The sequence below is a fragment of the Podarcis bocagei genome (genome assembly GCF_964188305.1).
Source record: "Podarcis bocagei genome assembly, chromosome: 10".
NCBI classification, from domain to species: Eukaryota; Metazoa; Chordata; class Lepidosauria; order Squamata; family Lacertidae; genus Podarcis; species Podarcis bocagei.
Genome location: NC_138135.1, coordinates 5,043,707 through 5,058,236, shown reverse-complemented (window position 1 = coordinate 5,058,236; position 14,530 = coordinate 5,043,707). Strand labels below are relative to the sequence as shown.

Below are 14,530 nucleotides of genomic sequence, written 5' to 3'. Positions count from 1 at the left end.
TGTTTTAAAACAGTTGCACTGGTTGTTTCCATTCCAGCAGGACCTCTCCTGCTCTCAGTGCCTTGGCTTGTGAGACCTCCAGTAGTGCTTTCATGGAACTATAGAGGTGGATGGCACCCCAAGGATCATCTAATCCAACCCCCAGCAATCTCAGAGGCCACGCTTGCATCTGGAGGAACTACTAAGTGTTAGAATATTTCTGTTCCATCTTAAGGGACAGGCATGACTGTTGTGTGTCACATGCCTGTTTACACTCCAGCACAGCTTGCTGGGAACTTCTGTTTGTGTACAGTGGTACCTCCGGTTACAGAGGCTTCAGGTTACAGACACCACTAACCCAGAAATACCGTATTTTTCACCCTATAGGACGCATTTCCCCCCTCCAAAAATGAAGGGGAAATGTGTGTGCGTCCTATGGGGTGAATGCAGGCTTCGCACACCTCTCGGGAAGCAGCGGGACCCAGCGCTGGGCTCCCGCTGCTTGCGGAGAGGTGCCTGCATGCTGAAGTCTGCGCGCGCTGACCTCAGCGCGTCCAAGCTTCGCGGACCTCTCTGCAAGCAGCGGGAGCCAGCGCTGGGCTCCCTCGGCTTGCAGAGAGCTGCCTGTTTGGGGGCTCGGGCTTCCCCCGCCCCAGCCCCGCGCCTGGGGGAAAAATAATTTTTTTCCCTTTATTTCCCCCCCAAAAAACTAGGTGCGCCTTATGGGACGGTGCATCCTATAGGGTGAAAAATATTACCTCGGGTTAGGTACTTTGCTTCAGGATGAGAACAGAAATTGTGCTCCAGCAGCGCAGTGGCAGGAGGCCCCATTAGCTAAAGTGGTGCTTCAGGTTAAGAACAGTTTCAGGTTAAGAACAGACCTCCAGAACAAATTAAGTACTTAACAGAGGTACCACTGTATAGCTTTTGCTTATGCTGTCTTGCTTTGGACATGAAGGAGAGCAGACATGATTCCTTTGTCCTGGTGTGTGCTGAATAAACTGCTTGTAAATCTGCTCACATATGCCTCTCCAGCCACTTCTGTTGTGCGTTTACTCTGCTGAGTGCGCGTGCCCAGCTTCTGAAGCTCGGGTCGCAGTTTCATGCTTATCTAAGGACTGGAGAAAGCCCAGCACACGGATTCCTTGGCTGCATCCCAACACTAAGCACTGGAGGAGAAAATGAGGCCTGCAGGATCAGACCATAGGGCTGCCTCCTATGCGGGAGACAGGGCAGAGGATTCCCCCATAGCCCTCTCCTCCTCCACGGATTGGCCTCCTCCTCTTTTAACGCCTCTGCCTCTTGTGGGAGGGAATTCCACAGGTTTTACTCTGCCCTGCAAGAGGAAGCCCTCCCTCCCTCCCTCCCTTCCTTCCTTCCTTCCTTCCACCCACCCACCCACCCACCCACCAATGAGGTTTTAGGGACCAGGGTATATTTCATGTCCGAATGTTTTCATCCGCAGACAACCTCTGTTATGCAAGGGGACTGATCCATACATCCGAATATGGTTTCTCTGCATGCATTTCCCCACTCCTGGACCCCAGACCCCTCCCCAAGGGGCCAGCAGCGCATCCATGCAAAGGAAGAGCAGAGCTGCCGCCCTCCTGCGACCCTCCGCGCCCTGACTTGCCCCCTCTCGCCATGCAGCGCTGGGACCCCCGCTCTCCCCATGGGCCCTATGCTGGGAGAGAGGAGACTCACCGGATCCCAGCAGGCGCCCCCAGGCAGCCTCTGCAGAGCCGAACCAACGGGACCCCCAGACGCCCGACTTCTTGCAGGAAAGGGAGGGGTTGGGCTTTCGCTCTGGAGGACCCTGCCCCCCCCCGTCTTACTTTCCTCTCTAGGAATCTAGCTCGTTTCCGTTTAACCCTTGGCAAGCCGAACGCACCCAACTCACGACTCTCCCTCTTTCGATAGCCGGAGCATCGCGCCCCAATGGCATCCCGAGAAGACGGAGGAGGAGAGGCTTATGGGTTACTTCCGGCAAGGGATACATTCAGTTATTGACAGCAGCTGAAAGGCCCCCTAACAGCTGGCCCCTGAACACGGGTCCTAAGAAATCTTCACTGGCTCCCGTTCCGTTTCCAAGTACCATTCAAAGTATTGGTGCTGACCTTGAAAGCCCTACGCCTGAAAGCAGCTTTGTATCGAGAAGCTTTTAATGTTTTATGTTGGGTTATGTTTTCTTCTATTCTTTTGGAAGCTGCCCAGAGTGGCTGGAGAAATCCAGTCAGATGGATGGGGTACAAAAAAAGTTGTTGATGTTGTTGTTGTTAGACATCCAGCTTTTGATAGGGTTGCTTCGTTCTGTGCTTTTGGACTCCTATGTGGGCTTATGGTTCTGGTGCTTGTGGATCTCATGGGATTTAATGTCTTGCCATTATAAATGCACGGGGATAAGCGCATTTACACAGACACATTTCCGCAAAAAGACCAAAACTCTGGCATGTAGCCGCAGGTGATACAATAGGAGCCTTTCTTCAAATGGCCTTTGCAACACAACTCACTGGGTGGTTACAAAGTATACACATTTGCCTCTTTTCGACGGATGTTTTCGCTTAGCCCCGTTTCCTCAATGAATCCACCCATTTCTTGATGAAATAGAACTTCTGCCAGGAAAACCTGAGCTGAAATAGGAAGGAGAGCAAAACAGCAGCCCTGTCTGACCCCAGTCAGCCTCCACACTCCCCCAGTCACGTGACAGGAGATTCTTCCTGAGCGCCCCCCCCCCCTGAGATGGGTATGACAACATGGATGATCCATTGATGATCCCCATGATCCAAGCAGACTGGTCCAAAGAGCAGATCTCTGTGCCTGAATGAAACGGGTCTGCGATGATGGATTCTGGAGTCAAGAAATCCTCCCTTTCCAGTGATCTCTCAGGCTGGCCAGGAAAAGGCAGGGAGCAGGAATCGTCAGGCATCCCGACGGACAGACAGACTTGTCATGTTGCCAAAACACGAACTCGGAGTCTGATCTGATTTAAATGCAGAACTCATTTTGTGACGCAACCGGGGATGTTTTTGGGGTGATCTCTCTGTGACAGGGGGGGCGATTATTTGAGGGTGTACAAATTGCAACGCGCTTTAGTTCTGGGCTGCTTCACTCCTCGCATGGAGGGGGGGGGGCTCTGCGCGCAAACAGATCAACAGCTGCCTTGCTTTCTTCCTGGCCTCATTGTGTTGCCTCTGACGGAGACACAAGGGATGAATTTTACCTGGGTGTCGGGGGGGAGGGGGGCGTGTGTGCAAAAGCCCAAGCCCCATTTTTCCCGTAACACAGGAGTCACAGAGCCCAACCCGCCGCTCAATGTGCACCAATACCTAAAACATGGAATGGAAAGATCATGGCGTGGGGGGCGGGGGGAGGGAAGGATTTTGCAATGTAAACATTGTAGGGGGGGACCCCACTTTGCAGCTGAATTGCCGGGATCAGCCCCTCCCCCGCGCTCCTCATCCCCATAAGGGAGGGGGAAAACATTCCTCTCCTTCGCCCTCCTCAATTCCTCCCTTCACGGTACATCCTCCTCTCACCCCGCCCCCACAACCCCAAATCCCTCCAACATGCGCTGCACCTCCTCCTCCTCCCCGTAATCCGGCTTCTGTTTCCGAAATGAGCGGAGAGAGCCCTCCTTCCAAACTGCCTGCTTCGCCCGCAAGTGGAGCTTCTACTCCGAATTGCTGCTCTGTGGCGTAGCTCTGGGGGGGGGGGCGCTTTCGGAAAGGGGAGGAGGATGGGAAGAGAAGGATCCCCGCCCCCCGTGGATGTTGCAGGAAAGAAATGAGACTCGAGAGCGAGGACAAAGAGGTAAAGGGGTCGCGGGGGTAGGAGGAGGACAAAAGGACACAGAGACCCCCGCCAGCTCCCAAAAGCGACTTCCGTGGGGCTTGGATCCCTACAGGTGTGCTGCGAAGGGGGCTTTCCTTGGCCCCTTAGGCGCCTTGGCAGCGGCGGACATGGGGCCCCATTGCCCCGTTTCCCCCGCACAGGCATCCCTGGGGACGTGTGGGCTCCGCACGGATAATGGCGGGCCATGAAAGGGTTAACGGGCGTGAGGGACGCCTGGATAGAGACCCCCCTGTCCCTAATCTGTGCGTCTTGGGGTGGCCCCTCAGGATGGAAATATGGGGGGTGAGGAGTGAGCCGCGCCAGGGGGGGGGGCCTCTGGGTGCAGGGGAGACTCTGGAACAGAGGGAGGGAGTGAAGTGGGGAGGGGGAGCATCCCTGGGGCAGGGAAGGGCAGCATTGGGGGGGAGAGATCGGAAACCAGTCTTTGGGGAAACTTCTCCATGGTGGCGCCTACGGGGATTTTCTGGAAGGGCCCCCTAGGCTTCACCCTCCCACCCAGGAATCGGCCACCCCTTCAAGGAGACCAGAGACAGATCCCTGAAAAGTGGGGGGTCCAGTCCCCCCACCCCTCCTTCCTGTAACCTCCATCCTCTTCCCACCCCATAAGCCCCCATAACCCCTGCCCTGTCCAGGAAGAGGGGAGGGGAGAGGCCTTCTCAGAAGCAGCTCTTCGTTTCTGCAATCCCACCCAGGAAGCAGCCAGAAACCTTTTCCTCTCTCTCAGGATTCCATCTTTCTAATAATAATAATAAATCCAGCTTGCAGAAGTGGCAGAGGAACCAGAGACCAAATTGCAAACATGCGCTGGATTATGGAGAAAGCTAGAGAGTTTCAGAAAGACATCTACTTCTGCTTCATTGACTATGCAAAAGCCTTTGACTGTGTCGGCCACAGCAAACTATGGCAAGTTCTTAAAGAAATGGGAGTGCCTGATCACCTCATCTGTCTCCTGAGAAATCTCTATGTGGGACAAGAAGCTACAGTTAGAACTGCATATGGAACAAATGATTGGTTCAAAATTGGGAAAGGAGTACGACAAGGCTGTATTTTGTCTCCCTGCTTATTTAACTTATATGCAGAATTCATCATTCGAAAGGCTGGGCTGGATGAATCCCAAGCCTGAATTAAGATCGCTGGAAGAAATATCCACAACCTCAGATATGCAGATGACACAACATTGATGGCAGAAAGTGAGGAGGAATTAAGGAAACTTTTATTGAAGGTGAGTGCAAAACATGGTCTGAAGCTCAACATCAAAAAAACGAAGATCATGGCCACTGGTCCCATCACCTCCTGGCAAATAGAAGGGGAAGAAATGGAGGCAGTGAGAGATTTTACTTTCTTGGGCTCCATGATCACTGCAGATGGTGACAGCAGTAACGAAATTAAAAGACACCTGCTCCTTGGGAGAAAGGCGATGGCAAACCTAGACAGCATTTTAAAAAGCAGAGACCTTACCAACAAAGGTCCGTATAGTTAAAGCCATGGTTTTCCCACTAGTGATGTATGGAAGTGAGAGCTGGACCATAAAGAAGGCTAATCGCCGAAGTTGTGTTGGACACAACTAAACGAATAAACAACAACATTATTTGTACCCTACACATCTGGCTGGGTTTCCCCAGCCACTCTGGGCGGCTTCCACAGAGACCAAAAATACACTAAAATGTCACAAAACTTCCCTGAACAGGGCTGCCTTAAGATGTCTTCTGAATGTCAGGTAGTTGTTTATCACTTTGACATCTGATGGGAGGGCGTTCCACAGGGAGGGCGCCACTACCGAGAAGGCCCTCTTTCTGGTTCCCTGTAGCTTTGCTTCTCGCAATGAGGGAACCGCCAGAAGGCCCTCTGCGCTGGACCTCAGCGTCGGGGCAGAACAATGGTGCTGGAGACACTCCTTCAGGTATACTGGGCCGAGGCCGTTTAGGGCTTTAAAGGTCAGCACCAACACTTTGAATTGTGCTCAGAAACATACTGGGAGCCAATGTAGGTCTTTCAAGACTGGTGTCATGTGGTCTCGGCAGCCACCCCCAGTCACCAGTCTAGCTGCCGCATTCTGGATTAGTTGTAGTTTCCGGGTCACCTTCAAAGGTAGCCCCACGTAGAGTGCATTGCAGCAGTTCAAGCCAGAGATAACCAGAGCATGCACCACTCTGGCGAGACAGTCCGCGGGCAGGTAGGGTCTCAGTCTGTGTACCAGATGGAGTTGGTAGACAGCTGCCCTGGATACAGAATTGACCTGCACCTCCATGGACAGCTGTGAGTCCAAAATGACTCCCAGGCTGAGTACCTGGTCCTTCAGGGGCACAGTTACCCCTTTCAGGACCAGGGAGTCCTCCACACCAGCCTGCCCCCTGCCCCCCCAAAACAGTACTTCTATCTTGTCAGGATTCAACCTCAATCCATTAGCCGCCATCCATCCTCCCACCACCTCCAGGCACTCATACAGGCCCTTCAACGCCTTCACTGGTTCTGATTTGAAAGAGAGGTAGAGCTGGGTATCATCTGCATATTGATGCAGTTCCAAACCCCCTGATGATCTCTCCAAGTGGCTTCATATAGATGTTAAAAAGCTTGGGGGAGAGGACGGAACCCTGAGGTACCCCACAAGTGAGAGCCCAGGGGTCTGAACACTCATCCCCCACACCACTTTCTGAACACGGCCCAGGAGGAAGGAGCGAAACCACTGTATAACAGTGCCCCCAGCTCCTCTAGACGGTCCAGAAGGATGTTATGGTCGATTGTATCAAAGGCCACTGAGAGATCCAGCAGAACTAAGAAACAGCTCTCACCTTTGTCCCTAGCTCGCCGGAGATCATCAACCAGCACAACCAAGGCAGTTTCAGTCCCATGATGAGGCCTGAATCCTGACTGGAAGGGATCCAAATGGTCTGCATCCTCCAGGCGTGCCTGGAGTTGTTCAGCAACCACTCGCTCAATCACCTTGCCCAAGAATGGAAGATTTGAGACTGGGCGATAGTTGCCAAATTGGCTGGGTCTAAAGATTTTTTTTAAGAAGTGGTTTAATGACCGCCTCTTTCAGCAGGTCTGGGACGACTCCCTCGCAGAGGGAAGCATTCACCACCCCACAGAGCCCATTGCCCAGCCCTTTCCGGCTTGCTTTTATTAGCCAGGATGGGCAAGGATCAAGGAGACAGGTGGTTGGTTTCACGCATCCAAGCAGCCTGTCCACATCCTCTGGGGTAACGGATTGAAATTGATTCCATGCAACTTGACCAGACAGGGCTCTAGCACTCTCCTGCCCTGACCCTGCTCCCATGGTGGTGTCTACCTCCTTCTGAATATGAGTGATTTTATCTGCAAAAAACTTTGCAAAATCGTTGCAGGAGATCTTGCGGTCTTTACAAGGCATAGGTGGTAAAGGTGGTTTTGTTAAATTGTGGACCACCTGAAAGAGTCTCCTGCTACTATTTTCTGCAGATGCAATAGAGGCAGTGAAGAAAGTCTTCTTTGCCGTCGCTATCACCACTTGGTAGGCTCGACGTTGAGCTCTAACCTGTTTCCAGTCAGATTCGGAATGAGTTTTCTGTCACCGACGCTCTAGCCGTCTCAGCGATTGTTTCATCGCCTCAGCTCCAAAGAAAACCACGGGGCTGTCTGGGCTCCATGCAATCAGAGAGGGCGCTTCAGAGCCAGACAGTCGATAGCCCTGGTTAACTCCGCATTCCAGCAGGCCACCAGGAAATCAGCTGAAAGGCCATCAACATGGGATAAAGCATCCCCTACCACTCTCTGGAAACCATTTGGATTCATTAAGTGGCGGGGGCGGACCATCCACACTGGTTCCACCTCCCTGCAGAGGGAAAGGGTCGTGGAGAAGTCCAGTTGCACCAGGAAGTGATCTGACCATAGCACTTCTTTTCTTTCACATTTACTTAGTGTCAGATCACCCACGTCACTAGAGGTGAACACCAGCTCTAAGGCATGTCCGTGACTATGAGTTGGGCCAAACTTATTCAGGGACAGCCCCATGGAGGCCATGCTTTCCACGAAGTCCCAAGCAGCCCCTTGTAAGGTCATGTTGGCATGGATGTTAAAATCCCCTAGGACAACCAAATTAGGTATCTCCAGGAGAACATCCACCATGACCTGAAGCAGCTCGGACAGGGAATCCTTGGTGCAGCGGGGAGGTCAGTACACCAAAAGGAATCCTGTACTGCCCCTATTGCCCAGCTTCCAGAACATGCACTCAGAGAACTGGGTCTTCCCAGTAGGACGCCTGATGCAAGCTAATGACTTCCTAAAAATCACTGCAACCCCCCCCCCATCCACATGACCTGGGTTGCTGTGCGTAAGCAACCAGAAGATCACCAGGTTGATGGCCTCTATGGAGTTGACGGAGAGGACTGGCAGAATCTGAAACCAGGGAGAGGAGATGGTGGATGAAGACTTGAAAATTTAAAGTTTATATATAGACATATGGTAAAACTAATGAGTGATAGAAAAATGGTGGAATGATTTTTTATGGGCTTAGCAGAAATGTTATAAGGAGTTAAGCATATATAAGTATTTTAGTTTTAATGGAAATAAGGTTAAAAAATACATTATGTACAATATGCTAGAAAATGGAGAAAGATGGAAAGGATTTGCTGAAACAATTAATAGAAGTGGAATACAAAAAGGGAGGTGACAGGAGGTCGAGGAAACAAGGGAATGAAAGATAGAGTACGGAAAAGGGATGATGTATGTTTTTAAATTGTTTTTGTTTTGTTTTATTTAGGGTTAAGGTTAGGGAGTGGGGTTTGTTTAGTTTAGTTTAATGTGTTTAGTTTTGAGTTTAGGTTGTGTCTATATATTGTACTATATTGTGTTTTTTTCCTTCTCTCCTTTTTGCTTTCCTCCTCTGTCTTTTTTCTGTTTTTCTCTTCCCTTTTTGTAATCTATAAAAGTAATAAATATTATTATTATTATTATTATTATTAAAAAAGAGAAACCAGGTGGGCAAGCAGCGGCAAGGAAAGGCCCATCTGCTTCATCCAACCAGGTCTCTGTCACACATGCCAGGTCAAATCCTCCATCCACAATCAGGTCATGGATGGCAGTGGTTTTATTTATCATTGACCTGGCATTACACAGCAACACCTTCAGGTCATGTGGGTTTCCCCTGTTGATTCCAGCATCCCTCCGGTCAAGGCCAGACCCGGAGGCAGGGATAGTCTTCAAACAATGACTAAACCTGCCTCCTCGGTAATGACATGGTCTGGTCTTAGCGTAACTCCTCCTGCTGCCCATGATCACCCAGATCGGATGTCCTAGTGCTTCCCGCCCCCCATGGAACTTGTCCCAGCCATTGTGTTGGCTGGGGCCCCACTCCCAGGCAGCCCTGATCCTGCCCCTTAAAAATGAAACACAAACAATACACAACCAATAAAACAACAAAAAACAAAAACAGAACAATTATACTCAAATTAATCCCCAACCAAATATCCATCCCTCCCACCCACTCCCAACAAAGGAAAAAAGGGGGGGGGATTAAATGCCACCGATTGCTTGAGGACATTTTAAAACACATTAACCACTTGGAACAGGGAAGCAATAGCAGAACAACTTCCCGCACTTTCCCAAAAGTTTGTTCTAAATAAGGGCCTGGGCCACGCCCCCTGGGCCAGTTAGAAAGGGCCCTGGAAGGGAGCAGGCGCTGCAGTCCTCACCTCAGCCGATGGTCCAAGGTCTCACCACAGCAGGAGTCTCTTTGTAGCTGGGAGAGTGAGGGCCTGGGCCAGTTGGAAAGGGCCCTGGAAGGGAACAGGCCCTGCAGTCCTCACCACAGCCGATGGTCTGTTTCTCTTCCACTTCCTGGTTCCACTACAAATAAAAAACAGTAAAGTAGCAGACATTAAAAACCTCCCAATAAAGGGTTGCCTTCAGCTGTCTTCTAAATGTCAGAAAGTTGCCCATTTCCTTGCCCTCTGCCTGGGTCCCTGTAACTTCGCGTCTCGCAGGGGGGGGGGATCAGCAGAAGACCTTCGAAGGACCACCTGCCTGTCCAGACTGAGCGATTTTGGTGGAGATGCTCCTTCAGGTCTACAGGACTGAGGCTGTTGAGGGCTTCAGGTTGCAGATCTTGCTGCTCCATAACAATCTCATTCAGCAATTAAATTTATTACTGAAGGCAAAGAAGCATAACAGGATTCAAAAAATAGCAAAAACTTAATTAACATAAAACCCTAACTTAGCATACCAAAACTGCACTCAAGTAAGAATCACACAAGCATAGTAGAGAAATAGCAGACTAGGAAGTGGGACCAGGCGCCTTTCAGCCTTGTAATTTATATTCTATTAAATGTCAGAGTAACCTTGGGACTGGATAACAAGCCTGGCTCACTCCAGTTTAAACCAGCTTCATCTGGTTCCATGAAACAAGAAAGGTTCTTCATAACCTCATCGCAACTTATCCCACCACCAGCTCTCAGCAGAAAGGAAACTGCCGAGTTTCAGGAAGCCTGCATTAGATCAATACTTTTCTTTGCCTGAAAAATGCAACCATGACACTTTAAAGGTCAGCACTAACAATTTGAATTGTGCTTGAAAATGTGCTGGGAGCCAGGAAAGGTCCTTTAGGAGCAGTGATATGTGGTCTCGGCGCTGCTCCCATTCAGTTGTTAGGATATTTCCGTTCCACCTTAAAAGGGAGCAGGCTTTGGGAGTCACAGAGTCTGTGCATGTCCTGTTCACAGGATGTTTATGTTCTGCTGTTGTTCCTTTCGATTTCGCCAGTCGGGTCAGAGACGCTGACAAAGAACGGTCATGTTTTCCTTTGTTCTGTTCTACGCTAAATAAAGTCTGTAAAATATGCTCTTCTGCGGTGCAAGCTTTTGGCTGTGTTTCTGCTGATAAACATTGTGCACAAGCCTGGAATGTGGCAATCTATTTCCAGAACGGCTTCGTGTCGCTAACTGCTGGATCTGCCTGAGGTACGGGAGATCGGTGGACGTCCGGCAGCCGGCTTGGGCCATGTTGGACAATATCTCCCTGGCAGTTACCCAACAACAAGGTTTCGGGCCCAGATTCACAGCACCTACAGGAGAGTAAATGCTGCAACAGACTGCGTCAGAGAGGTATGTTGTGGGAAAAGCGAAAGAAAGGGACGCTTTTCTGTTTACCTCGCAAGGAGCCTTTGGAACTCCGGCAGGGCTTAATTGGCCTGGGAGCCGAGCCAAAGAGTTCGTGATTAATGGGCTGCCAAGATAAGGAGTCTTTGAAGGCATAAAAGACTCACGGCTAAAGTAAAGGCTGGAAATGGAGTTTTTCCAAGCTTATGGAGATACTCAGTTTCCTAAGTTGGATGGGCAGAATTATGAAACCTGGGCAAAATGGTGTGAAAGTTTGCTGCGTCAGTTTAGGGTGTGGCATGCCGTATCTGAGCCCCCCCCCCCGGTTCCTCTGACAGAGAGATGGAAAGCCGATGATTCGAAAGCGATAGACATAATTGTCTTATCTGTATCTCTTGAGGAAATTAAGACGCTGGCTGGCAACACCACTGCACGTGGAATGTGGAATGCTTTGATGAAAGCTCACAAGCCAATAATCCCAGCCCAGAGTTTGACTGCATCGGAGGTCCTAGCTGTTTCCCAGAATGCGAATGAGTGCAGGGATGCTGAGGGCACCGGTTGCAAGCTGCAGGGAGAGCTGACCGTCACGTCATCCCAGGCAGCATACCAGCCTCCAGGGGGAGCCAAGGAGTCGGCAGCTGAGAGCTCTGTTTCTCGTGAGAGCCAAGGTCAACGCCTTTGCAGAGGCCGGAAAGGCAAAGGTAAACACATGCAGGCATCTGCAGATGGCCAGGAGCAGAGGGAGGGTGAAGAGCCTGTGCCAGGGAAAAACAACATTTTCTGGTACACCAAACACAGAAAATTGCTGATGTGTTAGCCAGGTTGAATTTGGTTGATGCAAACCCAGCAGACACACCGATGGTGACAGGTTACCAGGTAGACAGTACTGCTGAAGTGTTTTCTGACACAACGCTATACAGATGCATTCTAGGCAAGCTGAATTTCATTGCCAGATGTTCAAGACCTGACATAGCTGTAAGCTGTAATTTGCTTAGCAGACATGCCAACAATCCTACGGTTCAGGATTGGAAAGCTCTGAAGCGCATAGCCCGCTATTTGAAAGGGACTATGCACTACAGGCTGAGGTTCACCAGTCAGAAGACTGGAGGTCTTGAAATCTTTGCAGATGCAAGCTTTGGAAGTGACACCACGGATGGTACAAGCACTTCTGGAGTATGCTACATGTACAACCACTGCCTGTTTGACTGGTTGTGCAGGAAGCAGACAACAGTGAGCCTAAGTTCCTGTGAAGCAGAACTCAATGCTCTGTCATTTTCACTCATGGATTGTGAATGGTTGATGCAACTGTTTAAGGACATCAGAGTGTCTGTGAAATGTCCTGTACAAGTGTATCAAGACAATAGATCGTGTTTGGCTTTGCTGAACTCCGAGAGTTGCAAGCAGAGAACCAAGTACTTGCAGATTAAGCTACATCGTGCAAGAGAGTGTATTCAGAAAGGACTGATTCAGGTGTCCTACATGCCAGGAAATGAAATTTCTGCTGATCTGTTGTCGAAGGTTGTTAACAGAGAACAACATAAGGTTTATGTACAAAGGTTGCAATTGGGTGAACCACAGGTACAACAGGTTACACGGAAAGGGAGAGGATGTTAGGATATTTCCGTTCCACCTTAAAAGGGAGCAGGCTTTGGGAGTCACAGAGTCTGCGCATGTCCTGTTCACAGGATGTTTATGTTCTGCTGTTGTTCCTTTCGATTTCGCCAGTCGGGTCAGAGACGCTGACAAAGAACGGTCATGTTTTCCTTTGTTCTGTTCTACGCTAAATAAAGTCTGTAAAATATGCTCTTCTGCGGTGCAAGCTTTTGGCTGTGTTTCTGCTGATAAACATTGTGCACAAGCCTGGAATGTGGCAATCTATTTCCAGAACGGCTTCGTGTCGCTAACTGCTGGATCTGCCTGAGGTACGGGAGATCGGTGGACGTCCGGCAGCCGGCTTGGGCCATGTTGGACAATATCTCCCTGGCAGTTACCCAACAGTTTTGGGTCACCTTCAAATGTAGTCCCATGTAGACCACATAGCAGTAGTCCAAGCCAGAACTAACCAGAGCATGCACCACTCTGGCGAGACAGTCTGCGGGGAAGGAGGGTCTCAGCCTGCATTCCAGATGGAGCTGCTAGACAGCTACCCTGGTCACAAAATTGACCTGCCCCTCCATGGTCAGCTGTGAGTCCAAAATGATCACAACACTGCGCACCTGGTTATTTAGGGGCACAGTTACCCCATCAGGACCAGGGGGTCCCCCACACCTGCCCACCCTCTATTCCCCAGGGACAGTACTTCTGTCTTGTCAGGATTCAAGCTCAATCTGTTAGCCACCATCCATCTTCAAACCATGTACAGGCACCAACACAGGGCATTCACCACCTTCACTGGTTCCGATTTAAATGAGAAGAAGAGCTGGGTATCATCCACATACTGGTGAAAACCAAGGCAAAAGCCCCAATGATCTCTCCCAGCAGCTTCATATAGATATTAAAAAGCATGGGGGAGAGGACGGAGCCCTGAGGCACCCCACAAGTGAGAGCCCAGGGGTCTGAACACTCATCCCCCAACACCACTTTCTGGACATGGCCCAGGAGGAAGGAGGGGAACCACTGCATAGCAGGCCCCCCAGCTCCCCTAGAGGGTCCAGAAGGATACCATGGTCAAAGGACTCTAAAGCTGCTGAGAGATCCAGCAGAACCAGGGCAATTTCAGTTCCATGATGAGGCCTGAATCCCAATTGGAAGGTTAATGGTGGCAGAGGCATTCCTGATCCTGCACCCCCAAAAGCTCCAGGCCCAATAATTTAATTAGCTCTGAAGGGGCCATCGGATACTTGATGGCCTTTTCTTCAAAAGACAAATATTCTGATTACTTTTTAATTGATGTATGATATAAACAGCACTTCTGTTTTATATATTCCACATTGGAGAGATTCTGATACACAGATCTGAGTTCATCGCTCCCCCTGAAACTGATGTGTTAGCAGCACTACAAGCCTGGACAGTGTGTTTGGGGGTCTTGGGCTGCCTAGACAACAAGAGCCCCTTCTCAGCCTGGCTTATATGGTCCCAAAAAAAAGCAGAGCAGTACGTTAGGCACCAGCTTGGCTGCAGGAGTGGCTGGAAGGTGGTGTGCAGGACACAATCTAACCATCTTAGAGACTCCACTCTGGATTTGTGTGAGTTGTTTTCCTCCATAGGCTTCTCCTGAATATAACTCAAGAGGAAGTGAAGGAGTGCACCAAAGTATTACGACCAAAGTTTTCCTTCTCGAGGAGCTCCCTTCCCAGGTTGATGAGGCCCATCTGCCCTTCATTTTCCTCTGCAGAATGGGCAGAATCTGCCTTCTTGGCTGTGGGATTCACTGTTGTTCTCATCCTCTCCATCCACCAGGGCCTGCCTTCACCTGCAACAGAATTCCCTAATACACCAAGGATTTGAGACCCATCAGCTATCCTCACGTGGTTTAGCCGGCTGATTGAAGCCATTCCTCGGATTATGGCCTCTGTTGCATTCTGACAGCTTCTGGAAGCCACAGGTGAGAACTGAGTGCTGGGTGGGAGCTAATAGTGGATAAATTACCCCATAAGGTGCATGACATTTTCCCCACCAGAGGTACTACC

At 50.2% G+C, this 14,530-nt stretch overlaps 3 protein-coding genes across 6 annotated transcripts in view; all 3 read left to right on the top strand.

Annotated features, from left to right (window-relative positions):
- Positions 1-14,530, top strand: part of LOC308595607 (uncharacterized protein) — a 191,814-nt gene that overhangs the window by 50,665 nt on the left and 126,619 nt on the right. The gene's annotated exons all lie outside the window — the stretch shown is intronic.
- LOC308595720 (uncharacterized protein) overlaps positions 1-14,530 on the top strand; it is a 144,852-nt gene that overhangs the window by 85,714 nt on the left and 44,608 nt on the right. The window lies entirely within an intron of this gene.
- The window catches only part of LOC308595673 (uncharacterized protein), a 30,725-nt gene continuing 19,876 nt past the window's right edge, over positions 3,682-14,530 (top strand). The window contains exons 1-2 of one of the 3 annotated variants that reach the window (XM_081210256.1): positions 3,682-3,789; positions 14,301-14,445. The gene's annotated coding sequence lies outside the window, so the exon portion shown is untranslated. Of the gene's footprint in view, positions 3,790-9,919; positions 10,349-14,300; positions 14,446-14,530 lie in introns of those variants that run through there. The other 2 variants (XM_081210259.1, XM_081210261.1) reach the window with 2 other exon arrangements.